The sequence below is a fragment of the Stegostoma tigrinum genome, chromosome 2 (assembly GCF_030684315.1).
Source record: "Stegostoma tigrinum isolate sSteTig4 chromosome 2, sSteTig4.hap1, whole genome shotgun sequence".
NCBI lineage: Eukaryota > Metazoa > Chordata > Chondrichthyes > Orectolobiformes > Stegostomatidae > Stegostoma > Stegostoma tigrinum.
Window position 1 is genome coordinate 55,196,092 of NC_081355.1, and position 23,720 is coordinate 55,219,811.

The following is a 23,720-nucleotide window of genomic DNA, read 5'->3' on the forward strand; positions in this document are numbered from 1 at the left end:
TGGGAAATTAGAAATCAAGAGAAAGTATTTAGGGTGATTGAAAGTTTGTACAAAAGTGATCTGAGTGTTAAAAAGTAAGAGCAGAAAGTGGTAGAAGAGTTCAGCATGCCAGAAGGATCTGCTTAAGTAGCTGAAGCTCTGCTTTGAATAATGAAATAGATGAATAGGAAATACACAGAAAATTACAACTACATGAAAAAGAAATTCAAGACTGGACAAGAAAGCAGAGTTGTTTGGAGCAAGGTCATGGAGGGATTTCTAGCATATGATCATCAGGTAGTCAGTACAGATCTGGGAGATAGATATAAAAAGGAACTTCAAGGATATGGATAGCTGTGTGATGTAAAAGACATCAAATTTTAAATAAATATTTCAGAAACAAAGTGACCAAAAGGACAAAACTGTATTGTGGCTATCTCCTCTCTAAACAAAATTTAACACTTATGTGCATTTTGTCACCTGCAGAATCAACTACTTTGATGTTTCTCTGACCAATGTCTAAACAGGCCTTGTACATCCATTCATTCAAAATGATGCAAGCTATACACCCTATTCAAGATCATCATCCTGATCTTAGCTCAGTAATATTGACTCCATCCCTCATGTTTAAACCCCTTCATTTATCCATATCCCTCTACTGTCTTATACACCTCAAAACACTGTGCCCAGACTCTGCCTGACTGCACATTAACCCCTTGCTTTGCTCAATCTTTGATAGCATTGTGCTTAGTTGTTTTGAACTTTAAGGTGGAAGAGGAGATATTCCCTCACCAAATCCTCATTTAGGATGCTTCTTAAAAACCTCTCTGAAAAAGCTTTCAGTCACAGAATCCCTACAGTGCAGATTGAGGCCATTCAGCTCACTGTGTCTGCACTGACCCACCAAAGAACATCCCACCTTATCCCCATAACCCCACATATACCACGGCTAATCCACCTAGCCTACACATCCCTGGACACTACAGGGCACTTTAGTATGGCCAATCCACCTATGCTGCCCCCAGAGAAAACCCTGGGAAAATCTGCAGCAACAGGGAGAACCTGCAAACCCCACACAGACAGTTGCCCAAGCCTGGAATCAAACATGGATCCCCGGTGCCGAGAAGTAGTAATGCTCACCACCATGCCGCCTATCATTCCTATTACCGAGTTCTTCTGCCTGAGGGCTATGTTTCATTTCACTAAATTTTCAAAGTGTCTCCATATGTCTCATATTAAAAATGCAAAAAAACTACAGACTGTACTTGGAAGCATCAGACTTGACAGAAGAAGAAATTATTCCACACAGAATTATTGACTAAATCATTGTATACTCATCTATTACCTTCACAAGTTATTCTCTACCAGTGCAACTGTAAAGTGGTGTTCAATCTCCTACTCCTCTGTGCATTCCAGCTCTATGTCTACTTTTCACGTCAGACCTAGCAAACTATTTCTGTTGAAATCTGGTACATTTGCCTACTTATGTTTCAGTTAGTGCTCTAACTACTTAACTCTGTTCTCCTGGGGCCAAGATATCTTCACCTTGTTTAAATCATTGAGGCCCTGTTGGCCATATATAAAAAAACCATACTGGTTGCAGTTGTTCAAAGTATCTAACATAGTCAAATAGCCTCTTAGATTCCAGCAAAAGTGAGTGAGATCATGTTCCACCACACTGTTGTTTCAAATGAGCTCCATGCTAGATATTCTACTTTAGCTGCCCCTGTGGCACTATCATCCAGATTGTAGTTTTCTCTCCTCAACATCCAAGTAAATAGCAGGGATACAATAACTAAATAGAATCACTGGATGGTAATGAATAAGGAGACTACTTAATCCATCATGTCCAAAATAACAATCTGCAAAAATTACTCAGCTAGTTCCATTCCTCTGCCATACCCCTCCACAGCCGGGCAATTCTTTTCTCTTTAGATAGCTTTCAAAAGGAGTTTGGATAATTATTATCTTATCAGCCTCTGCCACATTCACTAGCAAGCATTCCAATTTCTGACTATTGGCTGCGTCAAAAAGGTCTTTTCTCACCATTGTCAATCATCTTAATCAGTGTCCTCTTGTTCTCAGTGCTTCCAACAATGAGAACAGTTTCTGCCCATCAACTCACTCTAGACCCTTCATCGTTGTGAATCCTCTATGAAATCTCCTCTTAAAATTGATCATTCTTGGAACCCTTCATGCGAATCATTTGTGCGCCCTAATATCTTCACATCTAAAAATCACAGCTACTGTGTGCCAGTTTAATGGATGTACATCCCCTTCAAATGAAAACATACATACATTCTCTGATGAAATTAAACCACTGATTTTTTTTTGCATATTCAATGAACAGTATGTAAGCAACCCTTGAGCTACCCTCACAGACAACGAGCCATGAAAACACATGAAGGAAATGCTGAAGTTTCTTGCTTCCCTGCTGCTAACAGTGGCTACTTACCAAATCTAAAATTGTAAGTCCTAAAGGAGAAATCCCTAATATTAAAAAAGTTGTCCAAACAGATTAGAAAGTTTTTATTAGTGCCTGTTCTAAAAGACCCCAGGACAGCAATCATTCTAAAGAAACATCTCTATTTTTGCAGGCAAAATTGTCAAACATAAATTCAAAACCCAATCATAATTTTAAAATACGGAAGGCTGATTTCCAGAAAACCAATTGCCAAATAAGATGGGCTAAATGAACAGAACAACAGGTTTAATTTGAAGTTCATTAGCAGGACATGGGTGTCATTGGCAATTACTGCACATTCCTAATTGCTCTTCAGAAGCATCTACTGAAATGCATTTGTGGGAGGCTGCAGTCCACATGCTGAAGATAATAGCAGCAGCAGTGGGTATTATTATGTGATAGGGAAATCCAGGATTTTGACTCAATGGCAAAGAACAGACATTAATACAGTCCAAAATCATGATTAAGCACGACTTGGGAGGGAAAATTGCAGATGGTGATGTTCTCACATGCCTGTCACTCATATCCTTCTGGGTGGTAGAAATTGCATTGTAATTGTATAAACTGAATGGAATCTGATTATAAGTAGCACTTTTATAGGAAGTGAACAGGCTTAAGCTTTGAAAAAAGAACAGCATTCAAAAAGAACAGCAAACCCAATAGCAAATTCTATCAACATCAGAAACACACTAAACCTAGAAAGTGGAAGTTGCTGTCAGAGAGGAGCTCGTGCAGTTTACCCAAGTAGGCAAAGTGCTGAAAAAATGCAAGGACTTGGATTCAGCTGCTCATTCACTTATTCTGCACGAGGAATGGATGGAAAAGCTGTGGCTGGGGCATTCAGGACTAAAATGAGATATTAAACAGTACAAGTGATAATTGCTCTCAAAAATGTGAAGTCCTGAAAAAAATAATTTAACAGCTGTGATTGGTACATTTTTTGAGCTGTTTTGTTGGTGTGCAGACATTCCATTACCCTGTTAGTTTCCTTCCTGTCTGTCCAATGTAACAAAAACCAAACAGCCCTTACTCACTTTGGGACAGAACCAACCTAATATATAACATTCCATGCAAGGACTGCTACAAACATTATATTGGACACACAGGACGGAAACTGGCTTCAAGAATATATGAACACCAACCAACAACAAAAAGACATAACTAGTACTCACTCGTCTCCATAAACAAAGACAAGAACCACCACCAATTCGATTGGGACAACGTCATGGTTTAGGGCAAGCCAAACAGAGACAAGCACGGGAATTTCTTGAGGCCTGGTTCTCCACCAGGAAGGCTATCAATAAACATGTAGAATTAGATCTTATATGCACACAGCAAAGAAAAACTGGAAATGAGGTAATTAACTCCAACAGACCCCAGAGTTTAAATAACAAGTGGAAAAACACAACCGTGCTTCATTGGAGGCTGCACTGATGATGTTACCTACTACAGTAATGAAACATCTGTAAACTAATGAACCAGCTTGGCAAGTGAACCAGCCACAGTAACCACAACCCGAGCTACAAACGTACTCAAGAACTTTAGATAATTTAACAGCATTGAGTTCAACCTAGTTAAAGTAAATTATGATGCATTCTCTCAGAGTATCTTATTTATTAATTCCATCCATCTTTACCCATGCTTATTTTACTTTCTGCACATAATTCAAATACAATTTAGAGTTGGTTGGATTCTGTACCGTCTGTGAGGACTCTTCAAACTGCTTGCTTGAACAGTTTTTTTTGTTCTGTTCATATGTGTCCCATTAAGGGTGCCACACTGGATCATGTTGTATAAGGGTGTAGGAGTCTGATAAGGTTAATATTGAGCAAGGTCTTAACAGCCACTAGCTTTGATGATGTCAGAGAGACTTGGTCAGAACTTGTTCAGGATATTGAAGCAAAGAACGAAAAAAAGAGAGATCCTCGTCCTTCTTAACTTCTGTGGCAATGTCTGTAATGTTAATGTGATTTACACATTGGCATTAACATGCAATAAGCTACTTCCGGTCTAGATGAGAGCCTCTGCTTGTTAGAATATTAAGTGGGTTTCCTCTACCACATCAGACTAAACAAGTACTGTAGATCCTACCCTAAAAGAGGACTTTTGTCGCAAACCTAACCAATGGCAAGTAGTAGCGCAGAGGGCATCAAAGAGCAAAATGGTCTGCAGTGAGAATGCTTATACAAGATGGCAAGCAGCAGTGTGGATTAAAATTGGCAACCTTATAGCACACGCTGGTTGTATTAGAGATCTCAAGATTTCTTCAGGATCAACTTTAAGCATCCTGCTCATGCAGGCAGTCTGCAGCCAAAAAGAACAAAACCTCATGCCAAGATTCAATAAGATAAAATTTACAGGCATTAATAAAATCATTTTTAACCTGGTAAGAGACTTGCCTCAGCAGGAAGGTTAGGAACTCCCTGGAGTTGGAGTATTACTCACTCCAAAACAATTAGAGATGCAGGAACAATCCAAAAATCGAGGTTTAGCCACAGACTCTTCATCAGAGACAAGGATGGGGAGACAGTTCTGGAATAAATAGGGAGAGAGGGGGAGACGGACCGAAAGATGGATAGAGGAGAAGATAGGTGAAGAGAAGAGTATAGGTGGGGAGGTGGCGGTTGGGGGGGGGTGGAAATAGGTCAGTCCGGGGAGGTCAGACAGGTCAAGGAGGCGGGATGAGGTTAGTAGGTGGGAAATGGAGGTGCAGCTTGAGGTGGGGGGAGGGGATAGTTGAGAGGAAGAACGGGTTAGGCAGGCGGGGACGAGCTAGGCTGGTTTTGGGATGCAGTGGGGGAGGGGAGATTTTGAAGCTTGTGAAGTCCACATTGATACCAGTAAACTGACAGAAAAGATATGAACTCTCCATTTTGGACTCAAAACATAGGACAACTCTCCAGTACAGAACTTAACCATTGCTATTAATGCAACACCAAAAGCTTTAAGTGGAGTGAACAAATAATTACATTCAGAAGACGTGTAGTCAAAAATGATACTGACAAGAAGATTTAATTTCAGAGACGAGTCAAATAGAGTACAGTTGGATATCCTGGAAAAATTTTAAAAAAAACTTAAGAGGACACTAAATCAGAAGCTGAACAATTTACACCATTCTTTACACAATTGGGAGTATTGCTGGTGATGTTGAAGATGTAAAAGAATTAACAGATACTTCAGGAAGTACCCAAAGTTTTTGAGAATTATTTTAACCTTAATACACAAAATTATTGAAAGATCATGACTTCACAGAGGGGTTTACCATCCAGGAGAATCCACAGATAGCTCATGAATAATCCCTACAGATCTGTAGATAAACACAAGTACACGTCATAGTTCATGAGATGGTAAATCATTTCAGAAAATGGTGATGCGTCTTTGTTTGGTTCATTAATCAAAAAACAAAGGAAGATTGCCAATAGAGAAAACCATTTCAACAGTGAGTGAAGTTGAAGCCTGGAAGTAACACAGTTCAAATCCTAACAGAAGATCAACCTGAGCACAGGAGATCAGCGTAATCCAGTTAGTTCGTAAAGTACAAAACAGCCTCTTTCACGACATCTAAAGGAAAGCCCACACAACAGATCAAACATCTGATTACAGAAAGTGTGCACTTTTAAAGCGCACAAAAACCTTTGGCAGCTGTCAGCAAGGTAAAAGAAAATGTTTAAAACATCCCGACTCATTGTTGTTAACACCAATGTAACTTATGTAATCAAAATCCAGTAATTTAAGCATTGGAAATATTGAACTTTACAATTTGAGTTACAAACAGACCCTAACGTGTTAGAAATTTAGTGCATAAAACGCTGAAATATCAGCATGCACAACCAAAGCAATCTCAAGTGATGGAAAGCAGAATACCTTCTGGCTTCTTTTGAACAATAAAGGTAAAAGTCAAAAGAACCATCAATGCTCTAAGTCAGGAACAAAAATAAAAAAGTTGCTGGAAAAGCTCAGCCAGCCTGGCAACATCTGTGAAGGAAAGAAAAATATCAGACATTTCAAGTCCGGTCACCATTCTGCAGAACTGATGGTAACTGGGAAAATGTTGGTTTAAATGCAGAAAATAGGGAAGATGGGATTAGGGAGTAAACGATAGGATAAAGCCCAAAAAAGAGAGAGAAGAAAGAAGTCAGATAGATAGAGGAGTTCATGACGATCTGATGAGGAGGGTGAATAGTTGTTAATGGGGATTGTTAGTGACTAACAACAGGGGGTGTGTAATGGCTAGCTACATGATAACAAGGCCTAGTGTGTGCGGTAGGGGGTGGGACATGGGAGAGTTTAGGGCCAGAAATTATTGGACTCAATATTGAGTCCAGAGGGCTACAGGGTCCTCAAGCAGAAAATGAGGTGTTGTTCTTCCAGCTTGCGTTCAGCTTTGCTGGAACACTGCAGCAAACCAGAGACAAAGATGTTGGCCTGGAAATAGAAGGGTCTAGGCCCAAAATGTCAGCCTTCCTGCTCCTCTGATGCTGCTTGCCCTGCTGTGTTCATCCAGCTCTGCACCTTGTTATCTCAGGAAAGAAAGTGTCGTGCTAAAGTGGTAGGCAACAGGTAGCTCAGAGTGTTTTTTGCGTGCAGAATGCAGATGTTCTGCGAAGCGGTCACCCGGTCTATGTTTTGTCTCCCCAGTGTACAGGAGACCACATTGTGAGCAGTGAATGCAGTAGACTAGATTCTGGGAAGCGCAGGTGGAGCGTTGCTTTACCTGGAAGGTATGTTTGGGCCCTTGGATAGAGAGGAGGGAGGAGGTAAATGGGCAGTTGTTACACCTTCACCAGTTGCAGGGGAAGGTACCATGGGGCTGTTGTGGGTGAAGAAAGAGTGGGCAAGAGTATTCCTCAGGGTTCAATAATTTTAGGTCCTAACCTCTCCCATGTCACAGACCCCTACCCCACACACACTAGGCCTGGTTATCACACAGGCTGCCATTACACACTACTTATTGCTAGTCTCTAACAGTCCCCATTAACAACTTTTCAACCTCCTCGCCAGATCGTTATCAACTCCTTTGTCTATCCAACTGCTCTCCTCTCTTTTTGGGCTCTATCCTATCATTTACACCCCATCCACATCTCCAACCCCCTCCCTATTTTCTGCATTTAAACCAACATTTTCCTAGCTACCATCAGCTCTGAGGAATGGTCACCATTAACTCTGATCTCTTTCTTCACAGATGTTGCCAGGCCCGCTGAGCTTTTCCAGCAACTGCTGTTTTTGTTCCAGAAGATAAGGTGTTCAGGTCAGTGATATCCCCACGATAGCATCTTGTTCCGATCAGCAATGAAGAAAGGACAACAGTGCAGGAAGTCAGAGTAACCAATGAGAGACTTACCAGCTAACTGCAGGAACTTGAACTTTTTTAATTAGTAGGGATGCATTGAAACACGAGGTTGACATGAGAACAAGACAAGTAAAATCAAAATATTATTTTAAACTGTGAGAATAGAAGAAAAAGGAAACAAGCAAATTGTAATTATAGCACCAATAACAATTATTCCTCACATCAATATGTTAAAAACAACTTTCAGGAGATTTGAGAAGGTATTTGTATTAATTAAAAAGTTCAATGATGCAATGCGGGGACTTGAGTTTTTCTTATTAGTAAATTAGGAACAGTTTCTTCAGGAGTAATTAGTTTGAAATCCTTCGAAATGTTTTAGCAAGTGACAAAGAATGAATAATCCAAAATCACTGCAAACTAAGTTTCCATGAATACATTAGCATTTCCATTATGTAATTATGGTTTGTACCTATACAAGTAGAAATGGACAGTTATGGATTTCAATCTGTTTTGGGTGAGTAGCAGCAGTTCAGTCAGTACTCAGGCCAAAAGTTTCAGAATTAAAAAGGATTGAAGACTAGATAACTAAAATATGTTTGCAGACGTAAACGTCATAAGCTATTTACTAAAGCACCAGGGACCGAGACAGCCGAGATAACTATAGGGTAAAATTATACTGATGAACCACAGGGAGAGCAGCACTGTGTACAGCTCCAAAGATTTTTCTGATTAAGTGAAGAGGGTTGGAATGGCTCCTCACTTTTCAAACTCCTTGTTTGAGAGGATATACTTACCAATTACGGGCTGTGGTTATAAATGAGACACAGGAATAGGTCCACTTATAAGCAGAATAGAATTCTATGGTATGTAATCCAGTCTAATAAAAACAAATCTTGAAAAGACTGCATCTCTTACACACACGTGAAAGTTACGGAGTCAAAGTATAGTTGTTTTTTAAAACCGTACAGTAGAAGTGAAAAGGTATTTAGGCCTTACTGACAGATGACTTAGATGTCGTGGGGTCAGCAGAACAAGAGAGAACTTTAGTAACATTACACTATAAAGGTAGAACCCACTCTAGAAACTGCTTTTCTCAACTCACTTTAAAATCCATTATTTCCTGGCAGTAAGTACAAAATAATTTTTAACATTTTTTGATCTCTCAAGCCTACTATGCCATTTAATAATGGCTGCTCAGATTGCACCTTCAATTCTAAATTCTCACCTACCCTGATAACCTTAGATTAACTCCCTTTTCAGTCACTAACCTAACTCTTTATTAAAAGGTCCTCTCAGGATCTTACATATCTCTTAATAAGATCACCTCTTATACTTCTCAAATCCAGTAAGTGCTGGCCCAGTCTATCTAACGTTTCCTCATAACATCCCCACTGCCCATTCTGAATAACAGTCAAATGAGCTTCTCTGAACTGTTGCTTTTATTTTTCTATTCATTTTTGTGGGATGCAGGCATCGCAGACTGGCCAGCATTTCTTGCTTGTCCCTAGCTGTCCTGGAGAAGATGGGTGAGCCATCTTCTTGAACCGCTGCAGCCCTTCTGCTATAGGTTGACCCACAATGCTTTCAGGGAGGGAATTTCAGCATTTTGATCCAGGGACAGTGAAAGAAGAGAGATATATTTCCAAGTCAGGATGGTGATTGGCTCGGAGCGATCTTGAAGGTGATGGTGTTCCCATACGTCTGATGCCCTTGTCCTTCTAGATGCAACTGGTCGTGGGTTTGGGAGGTGCTGTCTGAGGAACTTGGGTGAATTTCTGCAGAGCATCTCATTGATAGTACATACTGCTGCTGAGCATCGGTTGTGAAGGAAATGGACGGTTGTGGATGTAGTGTCAATTAAGCAGGCTGCTTTGTCCTGGATAGTGTCAAGTTTCTTGAGTGCTGTTGGGGCTGTGCACATCCAGGCAAGTGGGGAATATTCCATCACACTCCTGACTTGTACCATGTAGATGGTGGGCAGGCTTTGAGGAGTCAGATGAGTTAATCATGGCAACATTCCTAGCTTCTGGCCTGCTCTTGTAGCCACTGTGTTAATGTGGTGAGGCCAGTTGAATTTCTGGTCAATGACAATACCCAGGATGTTGATAGTGGGGGATTCAATGCTAGGAATACCAGAACGTCATGAGACAGTGGTTAGATTGTCTCTTATTTGGTGATGGTCATGGCCTGGCATTTGTGTTGCACAAACATCACTTGCCACTTGTCAGCCAAAGCCTAGATACTGTTCAGATCTTGTTACATGGGAACATGGACTGCTTCAGTATCTGAGGAGTCACAAATGTGCAATGTTCAGCACCAATCAGCAGCAAACATCCCCACTTCTGACTTTATGATAGACGGAAGGTCACTGATGAAGCAGCTGAAAATGGTACTCCTGCAAAGATGTCCCGGAGCAGAGATGATTGATCTCCAACAACCACAACCATCTTTCAATGTGTCAGATTTCACTCCAACCATTGGAGAATTTGCCCCCAAAACCCATTGATTCCAGTTTTCCTCAGGCTCCTTGACACCACACTTGGTCAAATTCCGTCTTGATTTCAAGGGCTGTCAGTCTCACCTCACCTCTCGAATTCAGGTCTTTTGTGCATGTTTGACCCAAGGCTGTAATGAGGTCAGGAGCTGAGGGGCCCTGGCAGAACCCAAACTGGGCTAATCTATTTATAATCTTATTTTAAATAGAGTATTCTAGATGTGGTCTTACCCATACCCTTCACAACTATGGCAAAACATTCCTAACTTCTATATTGCATTCCACTTACAATAAAAGACAACATCTTATTCACAATGTGAATAATTTGCTGGACCTGTACTTTTAACACTATGCGATTCATGTACCTGTACACCAAGATGTCTCTACATAAATAATATGCTATTTTTCTATCCTTCCTTCCAAAGTGGACTAAATTAAATGTTCCTACATTATATCCCATATGTAATTCTTTTGCCCAGACACTTAACGTATCTATATCCCTTTACCGACTCCCTTTGCTTTCTTCACAATTTATGATGTTCCCACCCAGCTTCGTGTCAACAGCAAGTTTAGCAAACATACATTTAGATTCTTTGAAACTGTCAACAACTGTGACCCCGGCACCAATCCCAGTGACACTTCACTTATCAGCTTGCCGATGTGAAAACACCACATTTGTGTTGAGAGACAATTAGAACTGCCAATGCCGGAGTCAGAGACAACAGTGTGAATCTGGAGGAACACAGCAGGCCAGGCAGCAGAGGAACAAGAAAGCTGACGTTTCGGGTTGGGACCCTTCTTCAGAAAATGGACCTTGGTTAGCAAATAGAAAACAAATCCTGTTACAAATAACGCTACAAGCTTTTGACTTGGGTACAAGTTGGGGTGCCTTACATATTTCCCCTGATATGCAAGTACAGTACAGGTCCCCTCTTATTCACATTACATGGCATCCTTTTCAAAAAATAACCAAAATGACTCTACCTGATACATGTAGATAAGCAACTCATGCAGTTTTCTACAATAGCAGGTGCTAAATAACAGAAAAGGACATTGAGGCTGGTTGGCTCACCGAGCTGGTTTGTTGTTCCGCAGACATTTAGTTACCTGCTTGGTAACATCCTCAATGCCGCCTCTGATGAAGCGGTGTGTTTTCTCCCCCTGGTTTTTAAACTCTGGGGTCTGTTGTAATGGATTGCCTCACTTCTGGATTTCCTGTATCATGGAATGTATTTGGGGTCGAGTTCAATGTGTTTATTAATAGCATGCTGCGTGGAGTGCCATGCTTCCAGGAATTCTCATGCTTGTCTCTGCCTACCCAGTCCCAGGATCGTGATGTTGTCCCTGTTGAAGTCATGGTTCTCCTTGTCCATGTGTATTGAAATGAGTGAGTATTGGTTGTCTTTTTGTAGCCAGTTGGTGTTCATGTACTCTTGTTTGTTTCTTTCCTGTTTGTCCAATGTAGTGTTTCGCGCAGTCTCTGCAGGGGATCTTGTAGATGACATTGGTCCTGTCCATGGCAGCGAGTGGGTCTTTAGTTCAGGTGAGCACTTGTCGTAGAGTTGATGTGGGCACGTGTGCCACTCTGATGCTCAACGGTCATAGAAGTCTTGTGGTGAGTTCTGTCGTGTTCCTGATGTAGGGTAGTGTGATGACGCTCCAGAGGCTACACTAAGAATGCTACCAAGCACAGTAACGAAACGTCTGCGGAACAAGAAACCAGCTCGGCAAGTCAACCAACCTCAACACCCTCAACCCGAGCTACAGATCTACGCCAAAACCTTAGAACATAAAAAGGACAAAGGGAGCAGGCACAAGTTTAACACCATCATTTGGATGCTCCCTTTCAAGGTGTAATCATGACTTGGAAATATTATCAAAAATCAGTTACTGAGTCAAAACCTTGGCTAAGATTTTAGCACTCTGAGCACTAATAGCACTCTGAACTTGTCTACACTATTATCTCAATGGCACTAATGATATTGATAAGACTAGATAAGAGGTTCTACTGAAACATTTTGAATAGTTAGGAGCTGAGCTAACAGCAGAAATTCCAAGATAATGATCTTAGCACAATTACTCAAGCCATGGATATGCGAGCATGCTGTGATAATGTCAACAGTTTCCAGGTGTTTTTGGTTACATTTTGAAATATGAATTTCAGGATGTGGAGGCGCCAGTGTTGGAATGGGGTGGATAAAGTTATGTCACTCGACACCTGGTTTATTTGAAATCACAAGCTCTCTCTTTGATCAGGTGAAGCCACTTGTTAAATCAACTAATTTTCATCACATTTGTTCTAGTACTCATAGTATAACCTGTCAATTTTATATTATCTCCAAGTTTGATTAGTTTATTAATGTCTCCCTATCTATCATATCTAATCCCCTTTAAATCATTCAAACCCAAATCACCTTCCCTAGCAAATATTATGCCAAAGTAACAATTCAATATTTTTCTCATTTCCCATGAGTTTTGACTATGCATTCATCACTGGCACTGATGTAAGCAACTCAATTTCTTGCAGCAGAGGGTGACTCATTCTGCATCCCTTCCAGGCCTCTTAGCTGCCAACATACCCCTATGACATACTGGTTTAATATTTCAATCCCTTAAATGCACAAGCTTTGTACAAAATACACAACATACTTAATGTCATTTCCACAGGGTCGTAGAGAACAGGATGAAAAGTCAAGGTGCTCTTTACCCATCTTATTGTAATCCCTCCAGCATCTCTGATCAGTTCTGGGAGGAACCAGGCTCTACATTTCACTTTCCACAGGCATGTAAACCTGGAGGCTGGAAGTCTCCCAGAACCTGTGACTGAAACTGAACTCAAAAATCCGAACCATTCAAGCTCCACAAGTCAATTTCTACATCTCACACAGCCAGCAGTAAATAACTTGTTGTACCTCCAGGTAAAGGGGGGGGGGAAGGTGTAAAAAGGTGAGGTAAATCCACGTGCTCCTGCTGACTCCATACTTGAAACAGGAAGCCATTGAAGACCTTTGACTTGCTCAAGGAAACTCAAGAAGTGATTAAATAGCACTGAGGCCTGTTTCTCTGGCACAAACTCTACAGCCGTCTCTGGACCAAGCTGTATGCCTTTGTCTTCGGGAAAGACAAATCAGACTGACCAAATATTTGTTAGAATTGGCTTATTTGTTAGGTTAAGATTTTTTTAAAAAATATCAAAGATTTTAAAAAAGTGGAAATAAAATAGATTGCTGGGTTTAGATGATCTTATTACCAGCATTTCATACTTTTTTTCCACTGTACTGAATGCCCTCATCCCCTTCCTCACTCTATGTCTACCACAGTGTAGAAATCCCTGTTGAAGTCTCATTGCGGACCTTATCCATTAAATTTCAACGAGCTTAATATACACCACTGGCCAAGCAGCATCTCAGGAACACAAAAGCTGACGTTTCGGGCCTAGACCCTTCATCAGAGAGACCCTCTCGGCCCGAAACGTCAGCTTTTGTGCTCCTGAGATGCTGCTTGGCCTGCTGTGTTCATCCAACTCCACACTTTGTTATCTTGGATTCTCCAGCATCTGCAGTTCCCATTATCACTAATATACACCACTCTTTAGTTAATATTTTTTCATCAATTTTCAGCCAAACTTTTAGAGTATTTTCTTCCTTTCAAAAAAATTATGATATCAGATCCTTTATAATTCTCTCAGCTGCAAGATAAGTTGCCTGCATTCCAAAACAAAAGCTATTTTTTTTCTGCCTCACTGTTTCCAGCTTCAAGTGCACCCATTTCAAATTAATTCTCACATTTACACAGGTTTACATTCCCTCTTGTCACTCCACACTGCTCTAACCAAAGTGATCATATTAGCTCCTTTCTAAAATGATATCTGCATCAATTCAACATTTCTTCACCAGTATGGCTGCATGTAATTGTTCATTTTCCTCTACCGCATGCATATAAAGTTACAACACAGAGAGAAGCTGACTTAGGTTATTCCACATTGAATTACATTGTACAGGCAGCAAATTTGCTCAACATGAAATTTAAAACCAGATTCATTCAGCCCATGGTACTTCAGCTTTTATCATTTACACCACTGGAAAAAGTACCAAGTTTCTGTCAGTGTGTCTTGGATGAGACAGTAAATCAAGGCTGTGTCTGCTCTCAACTCAACACAAAAGATCCCATGATACTATTTTGACAATAAACAGGGGAGCTATCCCCAGTGCCCTGACTTTCAGTCAACAAACAACAGATTTCATAGCCATTTGTTTGCAGGTTCTTGCTGTATGCAGAAAAGCTGCTTGCACTTCCGCCATTACAGAGTGGCAGCATTTGAATATATTTATGTACTTATGTACTTTGAGACGTCTGGTGGTCACTAATGACACTGTGTAAAACGTAAGCCTTTGTTCACAATTTAAGAAGTAAATACCATTGAGACGTGCCACTATCCCGTCAGGTCACGAACCACACTATTTAACCGAATAAATGACTGTACATTATTTATTATTTTATATGAACAAAGAACTTCGGATGGAGATCATAGAATCCCTACAGCGTGGAAGCAGGCTATTCAGCCCACTGAGTCCACACCAACCCCCTGAACAGCATCCTACCCAGACTCCTTTCCCTGCCCCACAACTCTGCATTTCCTATGACTAACCCACCTAGCCTGCACACCCCTAGACACTTGGCCATGTTAAATTGCCCAACACAAATATTTTTGAACATTGGGAGGAAACCAGAACACATGGAGGAGACCCATGCAGAAATGGGGAGAATGTGCAAATTCCACACATACAGAGTCACCAGAGGCTGGAATCAAACCCAGATTCCTGGAACTGTGAGACAGCATTGCTAACCACTGACCCACCACGCCAGCCTGTTTAAAATTCAAATTCCATGGTGGAATTTGAACCCGGCTCTCCAGAACATGACCTTGGTGTCTGGATTAACAATCCAGCAATAATAACACTTGACCATTGCGTCCTCCTTGCCTCCCCTCCGAAACAAAAATAAAAATTGCTGGAGAAACTCAGCAGTTCTGGCAGCATCTGTGGTGAACAAACAAACAGTGGTGAATCAAAACAGTTCCGATAAAGAGTCACCAGATTCAAAACATTAACTTTGTTTTCTCCTCACAGATGCTGCCACTACTGCTAAGTTTTTCCAGCAAATTTTGCTTTTATATTTAATTATTGTTGTTGTCGTTGCTAGTTTGCCTTTGTAAGCCTAAGTATTAGAAATATGAACAGCTTTTACTTGCAACGATCTTGTAAAGCTCAGGGAGACTGAAGGAAATAAAACTATTTGCACCACCGTTAACTGCAAAGCTTTCAGCTTCCTCAGATCCACTTTCCAGAATGATCTGCCCGCACTCTTTTCCATCATTCTCTCCCTGCAAAGACATTTCTAGAACCAGATAACTGGTTTTCTGTTCAATACTATGTACTTGTCTTAAAAGCAGTTTCCCATTAGATTATCAGAAGCACTCAGGGATGTGAAAGACAATCCTATAAAAAGCAAGCCGTTGTTCACAACAGGACAAACCTTCTTCCTTTAATATCCTCATTCAGAGCTGGAAGCAAATACCTGCCTCAAGCAATGAATCTCGGGGAAAAAACAGCAATGTCCAAGGATTCAGCCCCTCAAAGACTGAACTAGAGTCATGTTGAAAGTTAGATGAAGTTAAAGTCGTACTCCGTTTCTTTTCGCAATTAGCTTAGATGACATTAGTCGCTGGTCTGTCACTGACGAGAATCCGCTTTTATTTAAATTAATGCCATGCATGACACCGTTCAAGAAACGGTCAATACCAATGGTCACAAGCAGGTCTCGTGTAAATGGCAAACTAGGTTCGTACTCATGAACGTAAATTATTGCTCAGATTGTTGTAGATTATGATCGGAAATGAACAGTCACCGTTGGAGGGTGAAGTACCACGAAAAATGCAGAAATCACGTCTGTTCACAAATATTTAGTTTTAATCTTTGTTGCATTGCGTTGCAATCTCTACTGCACAGACCCATTTCCCGCGGCCCTAAATCACCTCTTCAGTACAATTCCCAAGTGAAACCTGACTCGTTGCACAAAACAGTTCGTCATTTTTAATCTCCAACAGGTTCTTACAAGCCTCCTGCAGCATGTTCAGCGGTGGGGGGGGGGACTGGTTTCTCCGGCTCGAAAATAAACGACGCGATTTCCTCAAAGATACGCAAATTCACATTTTCTATGTAAAACCATTCCATTAGTGTCAGTGCTTTCTTTAAAAAAACCCTCAGGTCAGCCACTTTATCATCCCTTTGCACTGGACCTGTTAAAATTACTTCAGGTAATATTTTCAAGCCCCTATTTTTAAACAAAAGTATTTGACATTAGGCAGTTAATAGGCGAGCCCGGGATGTGTGTTTTGGTTGAATTCTTTTGGTGCGCTGAGTGTAACATAATTCGGCATTGGCGTTTTGAAAGAAAGTTCTCCTGCTTCGTGCGGGAGGTACAGGAAATCCAAAAACAAGCGGGCTGATCACAACCCTAATCCCCTTCACCTGCGGAGTCACCCCGAGCCGAGGATAGCTCCCCGCGCTCTCCCTGACTTTACCACTCACTCACCTCGCAGCTCTGCAACTTGCCATCAAACGCACCGAAGGCTCAGCTCCCAAGATTGGGCAAAAGGAAATTAGGTCGATTCGCTCCAGGATTGGTAACAAACACACGAGGGAAAAACCACACACACAAAATCCAAGAATTTAGACAAAAACTGTGAGGGGAAACAGATGAGGCAGAAACTAAATTCCAATTTTAACGCGACTCAAAGTATCCACTAACGAGACGGAAGCGGCCGCAGCTCAGTCACAGCAGCAGCGCGAACCCGCCCTCTCTCACAGCGTTTCCATGACGCGACCTTGTCAATCAACACGGCCCTTTCACACACAAGAACTGTGTATTGATGGCAGCTTCTTGAAAAGTAGGAAAGGTGCTTATGATTTTAATGCTTGGAGACGCTGTCCTGTGGAGTTTTTTTTAAAGCCATGGTGACATGTTTGTAAGAATACCATTTATTTTTCAAAACCCGCCCTGCCATTCGTTTCCACGTGCCTATCTAGATTGGAAATATTTTCTTCTACACTTAGATGACTGTCGCTTTCTTGCATAATAAACAAATCTGGAATTCCAAAAATATTCAATCGAACTGTAATTTAATCAGACATTGGTTCTTTGCCAACAGTTCAGACTTAACCTTCACAGTTTATGTTATATATAAATATTTATAAGTACAATACAAATGTTTTATAATTTTTTTTCTTGCCAATGGGCTGAATGTATTTCATTGAGTAGGGACAATGACTTTGGGCCATACTGCGGCCGAAAAGGGTGCTACATAAATGTAAAAGTTAATTTGACCATTTAGAAATAACGCTTCCGCTGAACAAGTTTCTGCCTCACGGAGTTTTGGGAAATGTAAAGTATAAGTAATGGGAAGGGGAGCTTTGCTTTTCGGGTAAGTTGGTGCTCAGAGGCTAGAAATGACAGTGTGTGTGAAATCTAAACTGTAAGTGACAAAGGCAACGATAATGATTCTGGTGGTTGTGGAGCTATGGTAGAGATGGAGACAGGCGCTACTGGGGAGATGAAAGCAGAGTTGCTGATAGGATAACAAAGTGTAGAGCTGGATGAACACAGCAGGCCAAGCAGCATCAGAGGCACAGGAAAGCTGATGTTTCGGGCCGAGACCCTTCTTCAGAAAGGGTGGAGGGGAAGGAGGTTCTGAAATAAATAGGGAGAGAGGGGGAGGCAGATAGAAGATGGATAGAGGAGAAGATTGGTGGAAAGGAGACAGACTGGTCAAAAATAACAAAAGTGTGAAGCTGCTTGAACACAGCAGGCCAAGCAGCATCTCAGGAGCACAAAAGCTGACGTTTCGGGCCTAGACCCTTTATCAGAGAGGGAACTGGAATAAATCGGGAGAGAGGGGGAGGCAGACCGAAGATGGAGAGAAAAGAAGACAGGTGGAGAGGAGAGTATAGGTGAGGAGGTAGGGAGGGGATAGGTCAGTCCAGGGAAGATGGACAGGTCAAGGAGGTGGGATGAGATTAGTAAGTAGGAAATGGAGGTGCGGCTTGGGGTGGGAGGAAAGGATGGGTGAGACGAAGAACAGGTTAGGGAAGCAGAGACAGGCTGGGCTGGTTTTGGGTTGCAGTAGGGGGAGGGAAAGAGCTGGGCTGGTTTTGTGATGCAGTGGGGGGAGGGGAAGAACTGGGCTGGTTTTGGGATGCTGTGGGGGAAGGGGAGATTTTGAAGCTGGTGAAGTCCACATTGATACCATTGGGCTGCAGGGTTCCCAAGCAGAATATGAGTTGCTGTTCCTGCAACCTTCGGGTGGCATCATTGTGGCACTGCAGGAGGCCCATGATGGACATGTCATCTGAGGAATGGGAGAGGGAGTTGAAATGGTTCACGACTGGGAGGTGCAGTTGTTTGTTGCGAACCAAGCGGAGGCATTCCGCAAAGCGGTCCCCAAGCCTCCGCCTGGTTTCCGCAAGAGGAAGCCACAACAGGTACAGTGGATGCAGTATACCAAATTAGCAGATGTGCAGGTGAACATCCTGGGACCTGGGATCGGGGTGAGGGGGGAGGTGTAGGGGCAAGTGTGGCACTTCCTGCGGTTGCAGGGAAAAGTGCCGAGTGAGGTGGGGCTGGAGGGGAGTGTGGAGCGAACAAGGGAGTCCTGGAGAGAATGGTCCCTCCGGTAGGCAGATAAGGGTGGGGAGGGAAAAATGTCTTTGGTGGTGGGGTCGGATTGTAGATGGCGGAAGTGTCAGAGGATGATGCGTGGACCTGGAGGTTGGTGGGGTGGTACATGAGGACAAGGGGGATTCTTTTTTGGTTGTTATTGCGGGGACGGGGTGTGAGGGATGAGATGCGGGAGACATGGTCAAGGGCATTCTTGATCAGTGAGAGGGGGGAGTTGCGGTCCTTGACAAATGAGGACATCTGAGATGAACGGGAGTGGAATGCCTCATCCTGGGAGCAGACGTGGCAGAGGTGAAGGAATTGGGAACAGGGGCTGGCATTTTTGCGGGAGGAGGTGTATTCTCGGTAGCTGTGGGAGTCGGTGGGCTTGAAATGGATTTCAGTTTCTAGGTGGTTAAGGTTTGCACTTAGCTTGAAGTGTTGAAGAACTCAATCTAGTTCAGCCTGAATGGCCCTACTAAGAGGAAGATGTAGTTAGTAACAAGGATGCAGATTTTATGACAAATAATAAAACAATAGCTTCAGTGTTCCTCTGATAATCTTAGAAAATTTTGTCTTATCACTTGCGGTATAATACCAGACAAGTGGTTGACCAGACTAGAGATGGACCCATGTCATGTGAAGCAGAGTTAACGATGTTTTTGTCAGCATAATAGCAACTTGCACTCATATAGTTTTTAATAAAAAGAAATTCTAATGAAATTCAAAAAAACTAAAAATTGAAATGGAAGAGATTGAGTAGATTGGCGTTGGCATGGTTTTTAAAAGTTGAGAGAGAGAGACTCAAAAGAAAAACAGGGTAATGATGGGTTAAAGACCTGAAAGCTGAAGTTTGCATGAATTTATAGGAACAATGTCTTAGAATTTAAAACATTATGACAAGAGCTAGAGTAGGTCAGTTCAAACAAGTGTAATGGGCCATAAGACCATAAGGTATAACAGCAGTAGTTGGCCATTCAGCCCATTGAAATCATAGTTGATCTGATTATCCTGAACTCCAATTTCCAGCCTTTTCCCATAACACTTGAATTCCTTATTGAATAACTATCTGTCTGTCTCAGCCTTGAATAAAATGACTCAGCGGTGACAGCCCTTTGTGGTAAGGATTGCCACAGATTCATTACCTTCTGAGAGAAGAAATTCTTCTGCTTTTCTGTCTTAAAGTATGATCTTTTATTCTGAAATATGCCCTCAGGCCCTAGATTTTCCCACAAATCATTAAGATGTCAAGCCTCCTAATTATACTGTAGATTTCAATAAGTTCACCCCTCATTCTTCTAAATTCGAAAAATACAAGCCCAAACTACTCAACCCCTGACCTATTTTTGCTGCTGAATTCCTTTCAGCTTGTTTTGCCTTCATTCCTTTGTAATTATTCTTATTTAAGCTTAACACAATGGTTTGTGACCCATGTTTCTCCCAGTCAATGTGAAAGCAAAATTCTGCCATGTTATGGTCACTGTTTCTAAGGAGTCCTTTTACTTTGACATCATATAATCTCACCTGTTGTTCGATTCACACATATTTTTCCAGGTAACTTTTCTAAATTTTTCCTCATGCCTCCAATGCCAATCTGACTATTCCAATGTACATCAAGATTAAAGTCACCCATTGTTAATGTACTGTCTTTGTTACATGCCCTTACTATTTGCAGATTTATTCCCTGTCCCAACTATAAAGCTACTGTTAGGGGGCTTATACACTCCTCTTACCAATGTCTTTCCTTTTTTTAATTTCTTGCCACCACCATTTCTTGATATCATACTTATTCTACCCTATACCAACAATACTACCCTAGCACCCTTTGCTACCTGCCTGCCCTTTGAAAAGTCACATTTTCCTAAATGTTTAGCTCCCAGCTTAGATCTCATTGTAACCATGTCTCTGTTGTGGAGATAAGATCACGCCCATTAACCTGTATTTGTACCATTAATTCATTTATTTTGTTTTAAATACTACCCGTATTCTCATAATGAGCCATTCATTTTCTGTTTTACTATTATCCCAACTTCTGACAGTATTTACTGCTGTGTTTCTATGTTTGTACACAGTCCTTTACTGTCCCATTTCTATACTATTGGGGCCATCAGGAATTAGCATGAGATACGATACCTGCAGCAGAAATTGAATAAGTTTCTATTTTATGCACAGTGAAGGATTAAATGTGAATAAGGCAGGATTAAAAGTGTGCAATTTTGTGAAGGTGGAAGTGAAAGGTATTATCACTGAATAGGATAGGATATAGGGTTTAAAGCCCATCCCAGGGTCACAACAGACCTCAAGATTACAATGATTTTCTTTAGTTTTAGAGAGGGCTAATGTTAATGGTAAAGAAATGCAGTTTATAGCATATGCAAAAATCAATGATCTTCCACATTTTGAGCTGGAAGAAGTTTTCCCCCTGACCAATAATGCATAAGCAATTTAAGTTAAAGGAGTTTATCTTTGAATGGTAACCCCGATATGATCTGCCTATGATTGTTTAGGTAAGAGTGAAACCAAACAAAGGGAGGAAGTAGATGTCATCAACAAGATGCACTTACACAAAGCACAAGGTGCAATAAGAGAGAAACCAGAGAAGACGCTGGTTTCACAGCTACGATAATTAATGACTACATATAGTTTACAGCACACAGTTTGACAGCCTTTGCAGATGATTGTGAGAATTTTACCATTGTACAAGCTTATATCAAAACAAATGCAGAGGTGGACCCAAGTCACGCAAAACTTTTTATACATTCCTTTATATGCATGATACTTAAAATTATTGCAATATTAGGGTAAAGTGTTTAAAAATAACAATTCAAGAAAAAAATCATGTGGGTTGGAGAATATGTCATTTAGAGGAAATATATGCAATTCATGAAATGGATAAAATGAGTGTTGCCAAAATGATGTTTGGTTCTCGATGTTATATAAACATTAAGGCCCATTCCTGAATACTAATGTCTGCCCAATCCCTGGGGATCAATTGGAATAAATTGATCAATAAAATTACTTAGAATAAATGCCCAAAAGTGGTATAATATATTCATAATTCTGCAGGAAGAATACTGGCCGGGAAGTGTGACAAAGTATGCAAAAATATGTGGAAAGCGTCATGAAATTCAAACAATACTCATTTGTTGCAAACGAAAGTCTAACATAGAAACCAAAGTTCATTCCACTGCCCAGATCTAAACCTAACCTAAAATTAATTCATAACAAAGTGCTCAAGCAAGAAGAGCAACTCCAGTATTGGCTGAAAAGCAGGACGCATAAAATCTAGGATTGATCCCAACAATATTATATTTCATGAAATAATACATATTCCAAATAAATTAAAGTAAAAATTGGTCATACTTTAATGAGACGTTATGTTATTAGCAACAGTGACAATGGTTGCAGAATAAATATACATGTAGAAAAAATTTGATAAAGATCAAGTTTCATTTTTGATTCTTTTGTAGGCTATATAATTTAATAAAAAAATTTCCCTCTCTTCTTTCAGTTTTAATTTCTTACCTCTGTGATGTGAGTTGTCGTGTGTTGTGAATAGATTCTGGGAAAGAGACTGTTTGGTTCTGGAAACTCATCACCGATGTTTAATTTTTTAAAAAAAACAAGCAGTGGATATGCTCCAAATGCCTGTACCTTCCTGCTGATGGGTGAATAGCAGAGAGAAAAAAATGGATCCATCACAGCAAGTCTATCATAAAGTTATTGTGCATGTACTGTTGGATAAGCTTTGTAAGTATTACCAATTCTCTTATCGAATTAGGTTATTAAGCATCTACTGGAAAGAGATAATTCACATGTCTGTGAAAAATAGGAAACACTTGAACACATTGTTAAAATTCTTTTATATCTAAATTCTCATAAAATATATCAGTAATAATTACAAGTTATTTTTGATGCCATTATATAATGATTAATGGTGAATGGATAAAGTTATCATTTTGAGTCTTATAAACTGACAATGGTTTATGTTGCAATATTTTTTCATAAAGGTATTAATAATTTTTTCCTTTAATACAGTTGATATTCAATTTCTTGGTTAAAGAAATGATGATTAAATACACAAAAGTAAACTCATGTGCTTTCAGTTAAGTTCATAACAGCAAAGACATTTAGGTCGAATTTTACCACAGATGGTGTAACAGTGCAGGGCAAATCCTGAGGCCACACTTGTCAACAATGGGATGTCTCAACAACTTTGCTGCGGACAAGTTTCTAATTGTCTGCCTGCAAACCCCCTGTCCAATTATGGTTGGCAGGTAGGGTCCTAATGCTGCAAGCCCAAACAAAAGAATGGCAGCCTGGAAACTTCAGCATTGATACTGGGAGAGTGGTCACTGCTGAGCCAGGCAGGAGACTTTAGGAAAACACTGGGACAGGCTACATTAAGAGTCGGAGTCCCCTTCACTGAGATCAATGCAACTTCTGGGACTGTTTTCCCTGTCCACAGCTCTGCTTTTTGGCCAGGACCATGGACTATCATAACGTGGCTATCTTCATGTAGCTGATAGATTTCCCTCTAGTGGAGAAAGATGAGGAATTCACCCTGCTACAGCCACTGGCCTCTGTTAAATAGCTCCAAATTGGATCTTTAGCTTTGTAATTGGTTGCCTACTGCACAGGGGCAAGCAGGTTCTCCTCAGCTCATCCCACTGCTATATAATCCCCGGGGGAGGTCCATGTTGAAGATGGCTCCGCACTATTTTACTGACCTGCCCCTAAAACCTCTTGAAATTTCAAGAATAATCAGACAATGTGAC

General features: G+C 40.9%; 1 protein-coding gene across 5 annotated transcripts in view; it reads right to left on the minus strand.

Annotated features, from left to right (window-relative positions):
- osbpl3b (oxysterol binding protein-like 3b) overlaps positions 1-17,074 on the minus strand; it is a 196,194-nt gene extending 179,120 nt beyond the window's left edge. For all 5 annotated transcript variants that reach the window (XM_059654038.1, XM_048563469.2, XM_048563478.2 and 2 more), the window contains exon 1: positions 16,822-17,074. The gene's annotated coding sequence lies outside the window, so the exon portion shown is untranslated. The remainder of the gene's footprint in view (positions 1-16,821) is intronic.
- Between the last annotated feature and the right edge of the window lie 6,646 nt (positions 17,075-23,720).